Source organism: Hyperolius riggenbachi, chromosome 8 (genome assembly GCF_040937935.1).
Source record: "Hyperolius riggenbachi isolate aHypRig1 chromosome 8, aHypRig1.pri, whole genome shotgun sequence".
In the NCBI taxonomy this organism is placed as follows: Eukaryota; Metazoa; Chordata; class Amphibia; order Anura; family Hyperoliidae; genus Hyperolius; species Hyperolius riggenbachi.
Genome location: NC_090653.1, coordinates 54,679,729 through 54,693,226, shown reverse-complemented (window position 1 = coordinate 54,693,226; position 13,498 = coordinate 54,679,729).

The window sequence follows — 13,498 nt, the reverse complement described above, 5'->3', positions numbered from 1 at the left end:
AAAGAGCTAAAAATCAGGTATTCAAGTGCCAGTTTCTGTCCAAGTCGCGACCGGGTCGGATTGGGTCAGATTATAGCATAAAGCTCACTGATTAGTAATCAGGGCTGCTCGTCACAAACTCAATCACAAGTTTTTTTTTGCAATCACGAGGTCGCAATTGGCATTCGTGATTGGCTCTTGATCCCAAATGCCGATCATCATGAATGCACTCGTGATAGCACTCGTTACTGGACTCGTGATCACTAGTTACTCATGATCACTAGTTGTGATTCGTGATTAACCTCCTTGGGGGTATGGACAGGCTCAGCTCGACCATAACCACCGCAGGGCACCGCTCAGGCCCTGGTGGGATGATTTTCTTAATTTTTTTTTTAAACACGCAGCTGGCACTTTGCTAGCTGCGTGTTAGGGACGATCACCGCCGCTCGCCGCCGATACCCGCCGCGTAACAGGGCCCCCCCCAAAACCCCGTGCGCATCCTGGCCATTCAGTGCCAGGCAGCGCTGAGGGGTGGATCGGGACTCCCTGTGACGTCACGACGTCGATGACGTCATTCCGTTCGTCGCCATGGTGACGGGGGAAGCCCTAAAGGAAATCCCGTTCAGAACGGGATTTCCTGGTGGGTTTGATCACCGGCGGTGATCGGAAGGGTGGGAGGGATTCGGCAAGGAGGTGGGAATCATGTAGCTAGCGTTAGGCAAGCTACATGATTTAAAAAGAAAAAAAGGACTGCTGCGATCTTAATAAAACGCCAGGGTGGTTAAGAAGCCACTGACTTTAGTGGTTAATAGCAAAGCCCCCTTACATGCTAGGAACACCAAATTTGCCAGATATGTTAAGAAGAACAGGGGCAAATCCAGGATTTCCAAGGGGGGGGTTCCTGAAAGTGGCGTGTGGGCGTGGCCAAAATATGGTGTGGGTGGAGCCAAATACTAGCAGTTTCTAGGCTAAATTGCACCCAGGGTGAGGGCGTAAAATGCGCCCCCAACGTGGAGACAGGTATAGGTGCCCGCAGTATAGGTAGCCAGCTATAGGTCCCCCCCAGTATAGGTAGCCCATATAGTTGCCCCCAGTATAGGTTAGATAGGTATATGCCCCCTAGTATAGATTAGATAGGTATATGTCCCCCAGTATAGGTTAGATAGGTATATGCCCCCCCAGTATAGGTTAGATAGGTATATGCCCCCCAATATAGGTTTGATAGGGATATGCCCCCCAGTATAGGTTAGATAGGGCTATGCCCCCCAGTATAGGTTAGATAGGTATATGCCCCCCAGTATAGGTTAGATAGGTATATGCCCCCCAGTATAGGTTAGATAGGTATATGCCCCCCAGTATAGGTTAGATAGGTATATGCCCCCCAGTATAGGTTAAATAGGTATATGCCCCCCAGTATAGGTTAGATAGGTATATGCCCCCCAGTATAAGATAGGTGAAGGAAGGTGCCCCTGTGTGGGGAGAAGATTGCCCGGGGGAGAAGACAGAATAAAATGATGGAGGCGCCAGCCGCGCTAATAAGGGATGCGGGAGCTTTATTCCTCCCTCCCTCTGAATGCCCCCACCTGCGCTGAATGTGTGCCCGGCTCCCCCATGAGTGTGTGCGCAGCGGAGCGGTAGGTCCTCTTACCGCAGATCAGGCGCACCAGCAACTGGAGTCTCATGCTTCCTGTTTACCATGACGTCACAGGAAGCATAGAGACTAGTTGCTGGTGCGCCTGATCTGCGGTAAGAGGACCTACCGCTCCGCTGCGCACACACTCATGGGGGAGCCGGGCACACATTCAGCGCAGGTGGGGGCATTCAGAGGGAGGGAGGAATAAAGCTCCTGCATCCCTTATTAGCGCGGCTGGCGCCTCCATCATTTTCTTCTGTCTTCTCTCCCCAGCCGGCCGGGCCATGCGGCAGCCCCACTTCCGGTCCCGGTGCAGGGGGTTGTTCTAGACACTCAGAACAACCCCCTCCGTGCGCCACTGAAGAACAGTGGGAACAAGAAGAAAAAACTTTTTTAACGTATCAAAGGAAAATAGTATACATTTCAATGTGGCAAATTAGAGTTAATGTATTTACCGCATTTAAATGTATACTTTTTTAGATCGTGAGCCCCTCTGAGGGTCAGTTAGTGACAAGACAATATATTCTGTACATCGCTGCATAATATGTCGGCGCTATAAAGATACTGAAACAAATAAATAAATAGACCCTGCACTCTGGGGTCCAAGGAACTGTAAACGAAGTGAAGGCTGGCACTACCAGTAGTTATAAGCTCTTTTATTCAAAACGCATCATTGAAACATGCCCTGGTGGCTTAGCTGATTTACATTCTGAAATTTATCATAGGTGCAACATCTTTACTCCTGCCAGGTGATCTCTGTGGAATGCAACATTTTTACTCCTGCCAGGTGATCTCTGTGGAATGCAACATTTTTACTCCTGCCAGGTGATCTCTGCGGAATGTTTTGTTTCTGACAGTTCTATGCAAAGAGGAAGATACTGCTTGCTTTGCAGTTGGAAATAGCCTTTCCACAATGCAACAAAGTTCACAGACGGGAAACTGTCAGGGCCATGGCCTTGACATCACACTGTGGGAGGGGCTTCACACAATTTCAGCAGTACAGATGTCCCCAACACAAACAGAGGCATAAGAAGATGGCATTTCAGAGGAGGAGATGTCTTCTTAGCAGTCCTGGATCTACCTCACAGGAGCCTATAGGCACAGATGTTCTGGCACCTTAGACTTTGCCCTCCATGAACCTACAAACCCCCACCAAACAGCACCGTAAGTGTGCTGGCTGGCCCAGCTGTCACTTCTCCCTTATTTTCCTTGTCTGTCATAGGTAGCTGCAGGTGCCCCTTAGTATTAGGTAGCCAGAAGTACCCTCAATATTAACCTCTTCAGGACCATAGGCTTACACTCCCCTAGTGACCAGGCTATTTTTTTACAATTCAGGCCTGGCAGCTTTAAGGGCTCACTGCAGGGCTGTACAACTCAGCGCACAAGTGATTCCTCCGCCCCCCTTTCTTTCTGCCCACCAACAGAGCTTTCTGTTGGTGGGCTCCGATCGCTCCCACAATGTTTATTTATTTTTTCATGTATTTATTTGTGCATTTGTTTTATTAAATTTATCTATTTATTTATGTTTGTTTTTTACTCCCTCCCCCCCGCCAGCCAATTACAGCGTTCGGCTGTCATAGGCATCAGCCTATGAGAGCCGATCGCTCCTGTGCCTCCCGAGGGGACAGCCAAGCGACATGGCTGTTCCCAGTACAGCGCTGCAGTAGATCGCAGTGATGTACACTGTAAATAGACGTAATGATAGTGCGGAGCTCCATCATTCAAGCCGGGATGTGCGCGCATTAGCAATCTCCGCCCCCAGGACTTAACGCTAATGGTCCTGGGGGAACCGCCACATTTACGCCAAATGGCGTGAGGCAGTTGGGAACCAGTTAAGTAGCTTAAGGTGCACCCAAAAATGGGATAGCTAGAGGAACCTCAGAATGAAGTAGCTACAAGTGCCTCTGACTGAAGGGAGATCTGGTCAGGAGGACCTGCCTAGGTTGCCTTGTGGATGATCCTGCTCTGCATAGTATGGTTCTAATATGACCTAGATGAGAAGTGGTGGTAATCATACCCCTCCTTCCCATTCTTTTTACTTCCTTTACCCCCTCACTCCCTCCCCCCCCCACACACACACACCTCCTTTCCCTCTCAATCTCCTATGTTTTTTTCTCCATTTTTTCAGTTCTTTTTCTTCCTTTTCTTCTTATTTCCATGTTTTTTTCTTTGTTTTTTTCACTGATTTCCAAAGTCACATTATTATATAAACTATTTTTATATTGCTCGGATTTATTGCTGTGTAATTCTTTAGTGGGCTACATCCACTTGGACATATCCAGACTTGCTACGTTATTGTGGGGATTTGGATTTGATTTGCATACTCACTGGTTTGATGATATTTTACTACATAAAAAGCTTAATAAAGCCTCATTGTAAAGAAAAAAATATATTACGCATTAAGGTAAAATATACCATTTGCCAAACCTAAATTTGATAATAACTAAAAAGTTACAGATGTGGATACATTTATTTGTTTCCTGCATGTGAAGCAGGGCCGCTGCTACCATAGAGGCAAAAGGGGGCAATTGCCTCAAGGCCTCAAAATCTGTAGGGCCCCCAAGGTGTCTCCCCACCAACTTAACTGCTCCATAGGGCCCCTGCAGAGTCTTTGGCAGAGTAGCATCTCAGCTATGCTGGCAAGTGCATTATTCTTTGTGTGTCTCTTCATCCACTCCCTGGCTGCATCTTCTCTTTGACCTGTGGCATGATATTACATAATAACCTGCGTCGGGTCACAGAGGAGAGGTGCCCCTGTGAGCATGAAGTCGGGAGGTGCATGGAGCCACAGACTGACAGAGGAGAGTGCACACCAACACTGGTGAGACACTACTCTATCAAAGACTCTGCAGGGGCCCCTGGAAGCACAGTCAAGTTATGAGGTGATCGGGATGGGGGGCACCAACTGGCTCAGGGACCTTGGGGGGGGGATTAGGATGCAACAAAGGACCACTAATTCCGCTTTTTGGTCAGGGAGGAGGTCTGTTGGCAGGCTCCCAGGTTTATTTTGCACAGGGACCCCATTGTTACTAGAACCAGTCCTGATGTTAAGATAAATGAGAACAGTTTCGTGAAAAGCGAAACTGCACCCACTGGTGTCTGAAAAGGCAGCCACATCAGTGAGAGATAACACACCTGGATGTCCACCTCTTGCCATGGCACTCCACACAGCATTCCATCCTCCAGATACTTACTGTTTCACAACCGGAACTTACACTGTGGGTCTTGGCCCAACTTTCTGAGTCTTAGCACCAAAGTCAAGGTGTCATAAGGGGAGCGACCTGCTTCCTTGACCACAATCAGTAGAGAGGTAGTCCAAAATACTTTCATCCCCTAAAGTCCAAGCAGTGGTTGCTGGAACTCCAGCAACCTGAATATAGCGAGCATACTCTATTTTTATTCCATGCTTTTACCATTTGAGGTTTACTTTTCATTGATAGACCTTGACCTTGGAGTTCAGCTTGAATTACTTTGTAAGTTGTTATTGGAATTGAACTGCCTTTCTCACTATCCTTGTGCCTATTATGGGATTTATTTTCTTCTTGCAGACAGGTTGGCTATAGTTTTGTGGACCTTCAATATTTTAATAATACTTTTCACAGAGATGGTCTTACAGCTCTTTCCTGTAGAGATGATCTACTGTATAGACAGAAGGTTGTCTATAATTTCCTTTCGGATCACTTAGACAACTTACTCTCCTGCCTCTGTCACTTCGCTCCCCGCCTCAGCTGGCATCCTCCAATCGGCAAACAAAGCCGTGACCCAGGAAGTACTTCCGGGTTGCAGCCATCTTGGATTTCCTCCTCTCGTGATCGGAGGTTACACCGGCTGAGGAGGATGAATGGGGCCACCGAGGGCGTCGTGGAGCGTCACAGATTGGTCCAGGAGGCAGCGTAGAGGAGGAAGTATGTTTTTTTTTTCTTTTTTTAAGCTACCTCGGGTCCTCTTTTAGTTTTGAGGAAACGGGATAACATGGATGCAGAAACAACAGATAGAGTCATAGATTCAAGATAAGTGTTGTTGATAAGTCAGGAGCTGAGATATAGATTTAGGTGTCATCAGTGCAGAGGTGGTACTAGAAACCAAAAGAGCTTATTAGTTAACCCTAGCCATGAGTGTAGATGAGGAAGAGAGGAAGACAAAGAACAGAGAATTGTGGTACACCAACAGACATCAGGCAAGGAGAGGAGTTAGTATTGAATTAGGAGACACTCAAGGACAAGTGTTGGTGAGGGAGGCAGCTAAATTCATCACAGCAGAGAGTATGTTGGAGTAGTGAGTTGATGCCATCTCAGGGTCAGGATGACAGGGTGCTCAGGGGTTTCTGCAGAGATCAAGGTTACAATCAATTCTACAAGTTAGTGGGGTGCAGTGCTAAACTAGACTGTGCTCCTTTTTATTATTATTACTGTAAAGGTTAAAAGTTCAGGTATGTAAATCACATTTCTCTTCAACTGGACTATAGTGTAACTCTCACTGTTAACTAATTACAGGCTATAAAACTCTTGTGAGGCAGAGGAACACTACTGAGTGCAGGGAATAAATATAAAGAGGTCAACTGGTCAAGGTGGGAGCTGTAAAACATTAAGTGGCTGTCATTAAACTGAGACTATTAAACCATTAAAGTTAGATTTTTAGCTTTTAAACACAAAATAAGACTGTGGGATTCTTATTTAGGAGTAGGGCAATAAATACAATTATATATCTCATTGGGCTATTGTCAGTTCAGGTTTGCTTTACATTAGTTTAAACGAATTGAATTGAATTACCTTGTGACCTTGAGTTTCCTTTACCCAGAATACAGGCTGTTTAACATATGGTCATATTACAATATTACACTCTGTGATTCAGTAAGAACCACTGAGAAAATGATCCATAAATATGGGAGGTGAGATTGTTAACACGCTATGAACACTTAATCGTTTCCAGGGATTAAACATAATTCACTGTGTTTTTTTTATGAGAAGACTCGGGAGATCTCACTTGGTGTCATCAGTGTCATTTTTAACTCTTTATTTACTTCTCAGGAGGAACAATCAGAACTGTTAAAACAGGATTAGGCTGATATAAAAAGAACAATAGCACTATACAAGACCAGACACATCAATAACGATATATAAGAGTGAGGATAAAGACAGCAGCCCAGCACTGAATATTGTGTGGGTGTTTTATAAATAAAAAATGGTAGTAATTACAGAGGAGGGTTTCCCCTGCCAAGAGCATCCATGCATTAGCACAGAAACTACTGACCAAGTGATCAGTTTGTACTTCTCTGACTGGTTGGCCATGGATCCGCCCACACAGGAAGCGAAAGGGAAATATGTTCACATGCCAGTCAGAGAGGTAAACATGAATCACCTGATGATTGATGAATCGATCATGTGCTTCTCCATGATATTGTAAATAAAACTGCTACCATGGTGAACATGCTTACTGCAGTCATTACCTCTGCACCAGGATCTCCCTCTTGTTGGTTGGCTCAAATAGGCCTTTACTAAGGTCCAGCACAGTTATTTTTTTCTAACTGATAACTCAGAAGAGACATTTGTTAAGCATGCTCTGGCCACTCCTCTTTTCCTTTTGTAATTCAAGGTTCATTTACAAATGTAATGGAATCTTGTGAGGAGGCTTTTAGCTGCAAAATCTGTATAGAACTTTAGCAGTTTTAGATTAAAAAAAAAAAAAGTTTAGTTCTGCTGTAACCACTGAGGGAGTTTTTCCCTTCGTTCATTCATTTCATTCATTTACCATTAACGTTATCACTACTTATCAGAACAAAATAATCTATATCTTCTTTTTTCACCACTAACTAGGCTTTCTTTGGGTGGTACATTTTTCTAAGAATTATTTTATTCTAAATGCATTTCAATAGGAATAATAATTTAAAAAAATTGAAAAAAATAATTATTTCTCAGTTTTCAGCCATTATAGTTTTAAAATAAAATGTGGTACTGTGGATAAAACTCACATTTTATTTGCCCATTTATGCCAGTTATTAAAACATTTAAATTATGTCCCTAGTATGGCGACAATATTTTATTTGTAAATAAAAGTGTATTTTTTTAGTTTTGCATCCGTCACTAATTACAAGCCCTTGTTTGCAGAAATAACAGCAATGTACCCTCATGACATATATATATATATATATATATATATATATATATATATATATATATATATATATATACATGTATTTATATTGAATATCCGGTATTGCGGCTAGTGGTTAAAGGGTATTTCTAGTTATAGCTCAGTGCTGTATAGGCTGTAATATACCAAGCAGTGTGTAAAAGTATAGGGTTTGGTAAGGAGCTCTCTCAATGTGCTTCCCACACATGCAGGTAGTTGAGAGTGGACCTGATCCTCTAAGATCCTACAGGCTTACACTGGCCTATCTAACATTGGCCATACACAATGGGTGTGCTGCACTTGGACTGTAAACACTGATAAATAATTAAAGGTTGCAAAACTCTGTGCAGCTGGCAAAAACAAATCTGAGTGCAGAAAGAAGATAACAAGTTCAATAGTTCATTACTTATCTGTATGGGAGATGAATAACATTTAAAACCGCCATTGTGTACCGGAGACAAAAGTTTAAAGGTAGATTTTAACCATTAAATACAAGATTAGACAATGGGTAAGTCCTATTCAGGATTAGCACTATAGTTACAGTTGTTCATCTCATCTTTAAAGGACTTCCGAGGCCAAAAACAAGAAAATATCACTATACCTTTTTAATATCTGAATCCACGGAGGACATCCAGCGCGTCCTCCGCACCGTACCGCCGTCATTGCAGCCCTTTTCGTTCCCCCCGCCTCCCGCCGCGTACTGGGAGGCGGGCTAAAGGCTGCGCAGTCGCACTCGCAGCAAAGCGTACTGCGCAGCCGCGGCTCAAGGCGGCGGCCATCTTACTTGTGGAATACCTGCGACCTGTTCAGTGGGGTTGGGCCGAGCCATGGGGGAATGAAAAGGGCTGCAATGACGGCGGTACGGTGCGGAGGACGCGCTGGACGTCCTCCGTGGATTCAGATATTAAAAAGGTATAGTGTCATTTTCTTGTTTTTGGCCTCGGAAGTCCTTTAAATGCCGTGAAATATCTGAATTTGGTGCTTAATTACTATAGTCATGTGACTTGTGTTATGATCCTGATCTGTCCCACCTGCTGAGTTGGTGCATTACATCTGTGGCCGGAAGAGCAGCTCTAAAACCATCAGAAAAAATACATATTAAAACTACAAGATTTTTGTATAGAGCTCCATCTGGTGGATTAAGATATTCAATGTGTTGCATTGCCTCCATAGAGAAAAACAGATCTTTTTTGTATTAGTAGCAATAAGAAAAAAAATCGCCCGGCCAGTGTATGGGAGCAGCTGACAGGCGGTGGATTCACCTCCTTCAGCTGCTCATGAAAAAGAGGCTTTAACCCATTCGCGTTCCGTCGTTTTCACGTGAGAAATGTTCACCTCCCATTCATTAGCCTATAACTTTATCACTACTTATCACAATGCACTGATCTATATCTTGTTTTTTCCACCACCAATTAGGCTTTCTTTGGGGGTACATTTTGCTAAGAGCCACTTTACTGTAAATGCATTTTAACAGGAAGAATAAGAAAAAAAATGGAAAAATTCATTATTTCTCAGTTTTCAGCCATTATAGTTTTAAAATAATACATGCCTCCATAAATAAAACTCACGTATTGTATTTGCCCATATGGCCCGGTTATTACACCATTAAAATTATGTCCCTATCACAATGTATGGCGACAATATTTTATTTGGAAATAAAGGTGCATTTTTTCCTTTTTGCATCTATCACTATTTACAAGTTTAAAATTAAAAAATTATAGAAATATTTCATCTTTACATTCATATTTAAAAAGTTTAGACCCTTAGGTAAATATTTACATGTTGTTGTTTTTTATTGTAATGTTTTTGTTTTTTTTATAGTAAACATTTTATTTGGGTAGTTTTGGGAGGGTGGGAGGTAAACAATAGATTTATAATGTAAATGTGTGTTAATTTTTATTTATTTTTTCTTACAGGTGTAGTATTACTTTTTGGCCACAAGATGGCGATGAGTTTGTTTACATGACGTCATTCTAAGCGTAGCACACGCTTAGAGTGACGCATCGGGAAGGGAACAGCCAGAAAAAGCACAGCTTCCGAGAGAAGCTGTGGCTTTTTCAGCGGGGGAGAGGAATCAGTGATCGGGCACCATAGCCCGATACATTGATTCCGTGGCTACCGAATCCGCGGCCGGGAGTGTGCGTGCACGCGCGCGATCGGCCGCGGGAGCGCGCGGTAGCGCGCATGGTTCCTGGACGTAGAAACTACGTCCAGGAACCAAAATAGGTTAAAGTGCATGAGTTAATGTAGAAATTATTAATTTATGTTCATCAACCTCTTAATCCCCTGTGAATGAATCAAGGCCCTGTGAATGAAACTGAAAGTACAAATAAAACTAAAAAAATAAAAAGATCCAGCACTTCCTGGTAACTTCCATGGAATTGCATAGTGCCATTCAGTATTCAAAAAGTAAAATAAAAATTACAAAATAAATAAAGTTAATATTTAAAAAAACCTTTATTAACCCCCACCCTCCCCCATAGCTACCAAATATAAATACATGTTAAAAAAAAGTGGGGGGAAAACATTAAAAAAGTGAAAAAAACATAAAAAGTTACCTTATGGTCTGAGCTTTTTTAATATGTATGTAATGAGGGTATATTACTGTTATTTTAGCAAATAAGGGGCTTGTAATTATTGATAGAGTACAAACAGAAAAAATGCACTTTATTTCCAAATAATATATTGTTGCCATACATTATCATAGGGACATAATTTCATTGTTGAGAGAGCTGGGACAGCTTGGAAAATAAAATGTGTGGGTTTTATCTATGGGTTTTATCTATAGTAGCAATGTTTATTTTAAAGCTATAGGGGATGGAATTGGAGAATTTGTGTATTTTTTCTTTTTTTTTCATATATTTTCATATAAAATGCATAGAAATAAAAAGTTATTACTGAAAACAAGTATCACCTCCAAAATGCCTACTTTGTGGCAAAAACACAAGATATAGATTAATTAGGTGTGATAGGTAGTGATAAAGTTATTGACAAATGAATGGGAGGAGTGCTACAGGAAAAAATATTTCCGTCCTTAAGGTGAAAACAACCCGCAAGCTGAAGTAGTTAAAATCCCATTATGCATCCAGAACCACTTTCTAGCACACCTGTAGATTATTATATTGTGAGAGCTATAATCCACCAGTTTCCAGGTTTGGACATCATTGCAAGGTATGGCTTGATATGGCGAATGACATATTGCGTTCCATGTTTGGGCCCAACAAATGACAAGCTCTCTTTTTTACCTCCTGAAATTGGAGCCACCATCCATCCATTTATGGGAAGAGGAGGGATGAGTGGGAACTCAGCTATGCCTCTTCCTCCCAGAAGGCAACACTTCTCTGACATTGGAGGAGAGGAGGACTGAGATTAGCAGAAGGAGTCATATGATCATCATGCTTTTGAAGTGTAAAATTCTGAAATTTAGCATATCTCACTAATATTATAAATGTGAAAGTTTGGATGTTTGTGACCCAATCATGCAGCAATGGCTGAACGGATTTGAATGCAATTTGCAACACACATAGTACATTACCTGGAATAACATATAGGATACTTTTTGTCCTCTATCCAAATTGTGGGTGGAGACAAATACAAATTTCACTGGGAAAATATAAACTGCAGCCATTCTTACACTGTTAATGGTAGGGTTCTCAAACTATGCACAGTTGGTCACTGGGTGACTGGGATTAATATTCAGAAAAGTGGGTGGAGCCTACAACAGCCAATCAAAATTCCCCGATTGATTTTCAAGGGGAATATTTAATTGCTGCCATTCTTGCAGTGTTAATGGCAAAAGCCTCAAACCTGGTACAGTTGGTCATTGGGTGAAGAGGTTTCAAATTCAGAAAAGGGTGTAGAGCCACAAACAGCCAATCAGATTTGTTTCATTTCAATGCAAATTATTAATGCAAAAGACTGCAAAGCTCACAAACTTGGTAATTGAGTAATTGTGTGTTAGGGTTAGAAAAAGTGGGCGGAGCCAACACCAGCCAAATACATACCCAGGCAACGCCGGGTCATCAGTGGGCGGAGACAAATAAAATTTCACTGGGAAAATGTAAACTGCAGCCATTTTTACATTGTTAATGGCAGGGTTCCCAAACTATGCACAGGTGGTCACTTGGTGACTGGGATTAATATTCAGAAAAGTGGGTGGAGCCTACAAAAGCCAATCAAAATTCCCCGATTGATTTTCAAGGGGAATATTTCATTGCTGCCATTCTTGCACTGTTAATGGTACAAGCTTCAAACCTGGTACAGTTGGTCATTGGGTGACTGGGTTTCAAATTCAGAAAAAAGGGGTTGTAGCCACAGCCAATCAGATTGTTTCATTTCAATGCAAATTATTGATGCCAAAGACCACAAAGCTCACAAACTAGGTCATTGAGGTAGTGAGTCATTGTGTGTTAGGGTTAGAAAAAGTGGGCGGAGCTAACACCCACCAAATACATATCTGGGCAACGCTGAGCCATCAGCTAGGTTTATAATAACTTTGTGCATATGTCATTGAGCTATTGGAGCATGCGTGAAGCATGGACAACGTATTAAAAAATTAAAGGAGCATACTTGCGAAAAAAAATTGAATTCAAAATACATGTGTAAGAAGTACATTTCTCCCAGAATAAAATACCAGAAATGACTTTTCTCCTATGCTGCTGTCACTTACAATAAGCAGTATATCTTACAGATCTGCCAGATTTTAGACTGGTCCATCTCCTCATTGGGGATTTTCAGTTTTACCTTAATTCTTTACAAAAGCTCTCCCTTGAAAGGATTTATACTAAGATGTCGTCCAGCCTCCCTATTTGCTTGCACACAGTTCTAGCAGTTAGACTAAGGAACTGCCCTCCAAGATGTATAGAGTCCTCTACAAGGAGATGCACTAGTCCAAAACCTGCCAGATCTGTCCGATTTTTGCAATCTATGGTAAGTGACAGCGGCATCAAAAAATAAATATATAGTGCATGTTACTCTGGAACAAATGTACATTTTATACATATGCATATACATTTGTTATAAATTTTACAATGTTTCACAATGGTGGCCCTTCCTTCCTATTCACCGATCTAAGTGCCCATGTCAATAACACCTGCATCAATGAGATGTCGATGTCATTAACGACAGAGAAAGTAAGCGTACATGCATTACTTCCTTTGTGTACTGTTCGGTACACAACAGGAAGAAACTGGAGGGGGTGCATCTAGTGGCCAAATAGTAAAATTACATCTCCATAAAATCATTTAATAAAAAATATATAGATTTAAAATTAACCCCTTACTTCCCCCACTCTACCATAGTTGGCAAAATAAATTCAAATGCGTACATTTTAAAAAAATGACATTTAAAAAAAAATCATAAGTAGTTACCTTAGGGACTCAACTTTTTTAATATGGATGTAATAAGTGTATATTAATGTTATTTTTGCAAGTAAGGGATTGAAATTAGTGACGGACACGAAACTGAAACAATGCACCTTTATTTCCTCAAAAAATATTGTCGCCATACATTTTACTAGGGTCATAATTCAAACGTTGTAATAACAAGGAAAAATGGGTAAATAAAATGTGTGGCTTTTATCTGCAGTATCACATTTTATTATAAAACTGTAATGGGTGAAAACTGAGAAATAATGATTTTTTTCTCACATTTGTATTCTCATTATTCCTGTTAACACGCATTTAGAATAAAATAATTCTTAGAAAAATGTACCTCTTAAAGAAAACCTTATTGGTGGCAAAAAAAACAAGATATAGA